We start from the raw sequence: 6,701 nt of genomic DNA, 5'->3' as shown, positions 1-6,701 counted from the left end.
AAAATGTTGTGGACTCCGTCATAGAAAATGATCAGGTACACATGTGAAGGTGACGGAGGAAACAGGGAAAGAGACTCAGCACAGATGAATTCCTCCACACTTTCCAGCTCCTGGTTGCACTCGATTCAATAGAATGAGAAATAGTCTGGATTCCTTCAGGTGGGAAAAGAAGTCAGAGAAAGAAAAAGCCTGTTTCATGTCTGATGCAAAACTTCACGGAAAAGACTAAAAAAATAAACACAAAAAACACAGCAACAAGCACGTTGTACACAACCATTAATACAGAATGATATGATTACTGGTGCAGTTCCATGTCGGCACATTCGTCTCTAAACACACCAAAAGTTACTGGAGAAAGTTTTCACAAGACAAGAAATGACACTTAATTCACCAAAACAAGGAAGGAGGATAGAAAGAACAACTTAAACGTTCATTGCTCCTAACTGAACCACAAAACTCCTCCTCTCATTAAACTACTGCTTCTTATTAGAGCAGGATGATCGTTTCTATATAGACAACAAGGACAATCTTTACCTTGTGAGAAGACAATCCTCCTTCTGTTGACATACGAAAAGAAACGATAACTGTGCATCTTTTCCGGAAATTACTTCTTTCTTGTGTCATTTCTGGCGAGTGGGTCCCGCTACGTCACTTCACAAGTGTTCATGTCGTCTACGTCCCTCCTGCATGTTCAATCAGAACATAGGGTACGTCTGAAAAGTCCCTCCTCACTCCTTCTCTATCCACTTTCACTGAACCCCTGAAGTGTTTAGTGTAGCGACATGATGAGGACTGTGAATCCTCAAGAAGCAAAGGAAAGGAGGCTCGTTGCTTCCTTTAGAGCCTCCTTTAGCCTAGGAAACACTGATGCTTCCTTTAGAACTTCCTTTAGCCTAGGAAACACTGATGCTTCCTTTAGAACTTCCTTTAGCCTAGGAAACACTGATGCTTCCTTTAGAACTTCCTTTAGCCTAGGAAACACTGATGCTTCCTTTAGAACCTCCTTTAGCCTAGGAAACACTGATGCTTCCTTTAGAGCTTCATTTAGCCTAGGAAACACTGATGCTTCCTTTAGAGCTTCATTTAGCCTAGGAAACACTGATGCTTCCTTTAGAGCCTCCTTTAGCCTAGGAAACACTGACGCTTCCTTTAGAGCCTCCTTTAGCCTAGGAAACACTGATCCTTCCTTTAGAGCCTCCTTTAGCCTAGGAAACACTGATCCTTCCTTTAGAGCCTCCTTTAGCCTAGGAAACACTGATGCTTCCTTTAGAGCCTCCTTTAGCCTAGGAAACACTGATGTTTCCTTTAGAGCCTCCTTTAGCATAGGAAACACTGATGCTTCCTTTAGAGCCTCCTTTAGCCTAGGAACCACTGATGCTTCCTTTAGCTTAGGAAACACTGATGCTTCCTTTAGAGCCTCCTTTAGCATAGGAAACACTGATGCTTCCTTTAGAGCCTCCTTTAGCCTAGGAACCACTGATGCTTCCTTTAGCCTAGGAAACACTGATGCTTCCTTTAGAGCTTCATTTAGCCTAGGAAACACTGATGCTTCCTTTAGAGCTTCATTTAGCCTAGGAAACACTGATGCTTCCTTTAGAGCCTCCTTTAGCCTAGGAAACACTGATGCTTCCTTTAGAGCCTCCTTTAGCCTAGGAAACACTGACGCTTCCTTTAGAGCCTCCTTTAGCCTAGGAAACACTGATCCTTCCTTTAGAGCCTCCTTTAGCCTAGGAAACACTGATCCTTCCTTTAGAGCCTCCTTTAGCCTAGGAAACAATGATGCTTCCTTTAGAGCCTCCTTTAGCATAGGAAACACTGATGCTTCCTTTAGAGCCTCCTTTAGCCTAGGAAACACTGATGCTTCCTTTAGAGCCTCCTTTAGCCTAGGAAACACTGACGCTTCCTTTAGAGCCTCCTTTAGCCTAGGAAACACTGATCCTTCCTTTAGAGCCTCCTTTAGCCTAGGAAACACTGATCCTTCCTTTAGAGCCTCCTTTAGCCTAGGAAACAATGATGCTTCCTTTAGAGCCTCCTTTAGCATAGGAAACACTGATGCTTCCTTTAGAGCCTCCTTTAGCCTAGGAAACACTGATGCTTCCTTTAGCTTAGGAAACACTGATGCTTCCTTTAGAGCCTCCTTTAGCCTAGGAAACACTGATGTTTCCTTTAGAGCCTCCTTTAGCCTAGGAAACACTGATGCTTCCTTTAGAGCCTCCTTTAGCCTAGGAAACACTGATGTTTCCTTTAGAGCCTCCTTTAGCCTAGGAAACACTGATGCTTCCTTTAGAGCCTCCTTTAGCCTAGGAAACACTGATGTTTCCTTTAGAGCCTCCTTCAGCCAAGGCAACACTGATGCTTCCTTTAGCCTAGGAAACACTGATGCTTCCTTTAGAGCCTCCTATAGTCTAGGAAACACTGATGTTTCCTTTAGAACCTCCTTTAGCCTAGGAAACACTGATGCTTCCTTTAGCCTAGGAAACACTGATGCTTCCTTTACCAAAGGACACCAGCTCACGTTGCCCCACAATTCCTTGTGGTGACAACATTTAAAGAGACGTGCTCATCTGAGCATTTACGGAAACTCATGATGGCAGAAAAAGGAGCAGATCATGTCAGTTACCAAAGTAATAATCTGTATTGAGCAACTTTAAATCATCTAAAACCCAAATGTGCTTTTTATAGACCATTTTCAGAAACTTGTAGTTCTTTTACCCGCCTCACTAACTTCCACCACCGTCACATTATTATGACGTCACTAAGTGAAAGTGCAGTCCAACTGCCACACTAACGTGATCGTCTTTCACTAACTCCTTTAGGAAGCCTCCTATCACCTTTCACTAACTCCTTTAGGAAGCCTCTATCACCTTTGGATGAGTCACGGGGTTAAGGTAAAGTCCATAGATGAGGAGAAAGGAGGGAAATTCTGGATGTGCCCAACACTTACTGTGGGTCGGCCTCCGTAAACGTAACTCCCTATGTTTTCGGTCTTACACATCACTTCCTGTATGTCGCTTCTGTGAACGTCACTTCTGGTGCATCAATTTGCGTATTTTCCAGTCATGCTTTCGCCTTTCACCATTTCAAGATGGCGGCGACCAGTAAATGAGTATGGTGGCACCCGCAATACCACCAACTTGGATTTCCCCACTGACATCTCTTGGCCCGAGAGTGGAGGTTCTGCAGCCAGACGCTCTTCGATGTTACTGCTGCAGCACTGTTAGGCCTCTGTTGTAGTAGCAGCCACGTCACGCCGCCAAGATGGGCTTGAATGAACAGTGTTGGGATTTGTTCATTTCTAGGGAAAGACAATTTTCATATGTCATGATACAGTCATGGCATGAATTCTGACCCAGGAATGTGATTGACCATCACATTCCATACAGCTAACACTCACCCAGCGTTAGCATACAGCAAACACTCACCCAGCGTTAGCATACAGCTAGCACTCACCCAGCGTTAGTATACAGCAAACACTCACCCAGGGTTAGCATACAGCTAACACTCACCCAGCATTAGCATACAGCTACCACTCACCCAGCGTTAGCATACAGCTAACACTCACCCAGCGTTAGCATACAGCAAACACTCACCCAGCGTTAGCATACAGCAAACACTCACCCAGCGTTAGCATACAGCTAACACTCACCCAGCGTTAGCATACAGCAAACACTCACCCAGCGTTAGCATACAGCTAGCACTCACCCAGCGTTAGTATACAGCAAACACTCACCCAGGGTTTGCATACAGCTAACACTCACCCAGCGTTAGCATACAGCTAACACTCACCCAGCATTAGCATACAGCTACCACTCACCCAGCGTTAGCATACAGCTAACACTCACCCAGCGTTAGCATACAGCTAACACTCACCCAGCGTTAGCATACAGCAAACACTCACCCAGAGTTAGCATACAGCTAACACTCACCCAGAGTTAGCACACAGCTAACACTCACCCAGAGTTAGCACACAGCTAACACTCACCCAGAGTTAGCATACAGCTAACACTCACCCAGTGTTAGCATACAGTTAACGCTCACCCAGTGTTAGCATACAGCTAACACTCACCCAGCATTAGCATACAGCTAGCACTCACCCAGTGTTAGCATCCAGCTAACACCAGAGGCCTGCAACCAGGGCCTTCACTCCTCAACTCCTCTGCTGACCCACCACGAGGGTCAGACCTTCCCCTGGTCCAGAGACCAGCACCCAGAGTCTGATCTCCCATCAACCAGGAAAACCAAGCAGTTCCTCCAGGACGGACCAGGGAAACGACGCCTCACAGAACTTCTTTGTGTTTTCCTCAACCAGCAGGAAAACCATCACAGACCTGAGCGACCAGCTCCTCAGTCTGGACAAAAGGAACAACCAGGAGCTGCAAAGAAGGACTCCTGAAACATCAACTTCATCTTCTTCTCCTCAGCCTGCAGAACCAGCAACCACAGTTAGCAGGAGGTGCTAACTACAGGAGAAGACACCAGCTTCCCTCCAGCAGGACAACAACTGAACTCCTTCAAGGAAGTGGGAACAACAACTGGGCTTTACCTGAGATTAGTTAAACCTGATGCTATGATAGAACTGTTTAACTTTATGAAGATGTGTTGGTTCTGTTACAGTGATTGAGTTCTATAGATAATGATATTAGGAGCAGTGATCAACCTGTAAACCAACGTTAGCTCTGCCACAGACACAGGGTCTGCATGCTAATCTTTGCTTTACTAACTAGTTAACTCACAATCCTACACATATCACATCAAAGACAACATCACACAGTAACTGAACACCATCTGACGACTCCTGACGTTTTACAAAACAAGTCTCATTCACATCAAGTCATTCTAGAAATGGTCCTTTAGCAGAGACACACAGGAAGCAGACGCTAAAGACTAGCTTCATGTTCCATTGTTCTCATTGTTTAGTATATCTTATGAGACTGATAGAACTGAATTGACTATAATTTCCTGATTAAGACAGGTGGAGCTCCGAGGTTCTGATTCAGATCAGATTACAATAACATAATTAATAACTATCTTCGATAATTATTAATCATTATCGAAGATAGTTATTAACACAACATAAATGGTTCCCCGCTTGAGGAGAGACTGCACCACCAAATGATACCTCGTGATCCTTATGAGGTAAGTCAAAGTCAAAGTCAAAGTCAAAGTCAGCTTTATTTGTCAAATGTGCTGATATGCATGACATACAGCCCAGATGAAATTCCGGTCCTCTCAGACCCACAGTGCAAAGGCTTAATAATATATTAAGAGAAACAATATAAAGATATAAAAATCTATACATCTAAATCTATACACCCTATAAACATATAAACAGTAAAGTGGCATGTACAATGTCTCTTTTGAGGTAGAATGTTCATTTTTTGAGTGGGGGGTAGGCATAATGTCAGGTGCCGGAGGGGAGGGGGGGTGTAAGGGTGGCTGTGGCAGGGGGCAGAGGCAGAGGGGGGGGGCATAATGTCAGGTGCCAGAGGGGAAGGGGGTGTAAGGGTGGCTGTGGCAGGGGCAGAGGCAGAGGGGGGGGGGGGGGGGGGGGGGGGGGGGGGGAGGGGGGGGGGGGGGGGGAGGGGAGGGGGGGCAGAGCAGGGAGGGAGGTGAGTCTCCTGACTGCCTGGTGGCAGAAACTGTCTTTGAGCTGCTGGTTTTGGCTCGGAGACTCTGAAGTCTCCTCCCCAACGGCAGCAGGCTGAAGAGGCTGTGGGAGGGGTGGGGGGGTCACCTGCGATCCTGATGCTCTGCGGGTGAGGCGGGTGTTGTACATGTCCTGCAGGGGGGGGAGAGAGACACCAATGATCCTCTCGGCTGCCCTCACGATGCGCTGCAGAGTCTTGCGGCAGGATGCGGTGCAGGCGCCGTACCACACGGTGATGCAGCTGGAGAGGAGGCTCTCCATGGTGCCTCTGTAGAAGGTGTGCATGATGGGGGAGGGGCTCTGGCTCTCCATGGTGCCTCTGTAGAAGGTGTGCATGATGGGGGAGGGGCTCTTGGCTCTCCATGGTGCCTCTGTAGAAGGTGTGCATGATGGGGGAGGGGCTCTTGCTCTCATGGTGCCTCTGTAGAAGGTGTGCATGATGGGGGAGGGGCTCTGGCTCTCCATGGTGCCTCTGTAGAAGGTGTGCATGATGGGGAGGGGCTCTTGTTCTCCATGGTGCCTCTGTAGAAGGTGTGCATGATGGGGGAGGGGCTCTTGCTCTCCATGGTGCCTCTGTAGAAGGTGTGCATGATGGGGGAGGGGCTCTTGCTCTCCATGGTGCCTCTGTAGAAGGTGTGCATGATGGGGGAGGGGCTCTTGCTCTCCTTAGCTTGCGGAGGCAGTCCAGGCGCTGGGGGGCTTTCTTGGCCAGTGATGCTGTGTTGTTGCTCCAGGACAGGTCTTCAGAGATGTGCACTCCCAGGAACTTGGTGCTGCTTACCTGCTCCACTGCAGCACCGTCGATGGTCAGTGGAGCATGCTGGGAGGTGTCGTCGTCTGAAGTCCACAACAATCTCCTTCGTCTTCTCCACATTCAGGCGGAGGTTGTTGTCCTTACACCACATGGCCAGGTGCCTCACCTCGTCCTCATCGTTGTTGATGAGACCCACCACAGTTGTGTGATGAAGAGGTTGGAGCTGGATGATGGTGAGCAGTCGTGGGTCAGCAGAGTGAAGAGGAGGGGGCTCAGCACACACCCCTGGGGGGCCCCTGT

Source organism: Blennius ocellaris, assembly GCF_963422515.1.
Source record: "Blennius ocellaris genome assembly, chromosome: 20".
Lineage (NCBI taxonomy): Eukaryota > Metazoa > Chordata > Actinopteri > Blenniiformes > Blenniidae > Blennius > Blennius ocellaris.
This window is presented reverse-complemented; position numbering follows the sequence as displayed.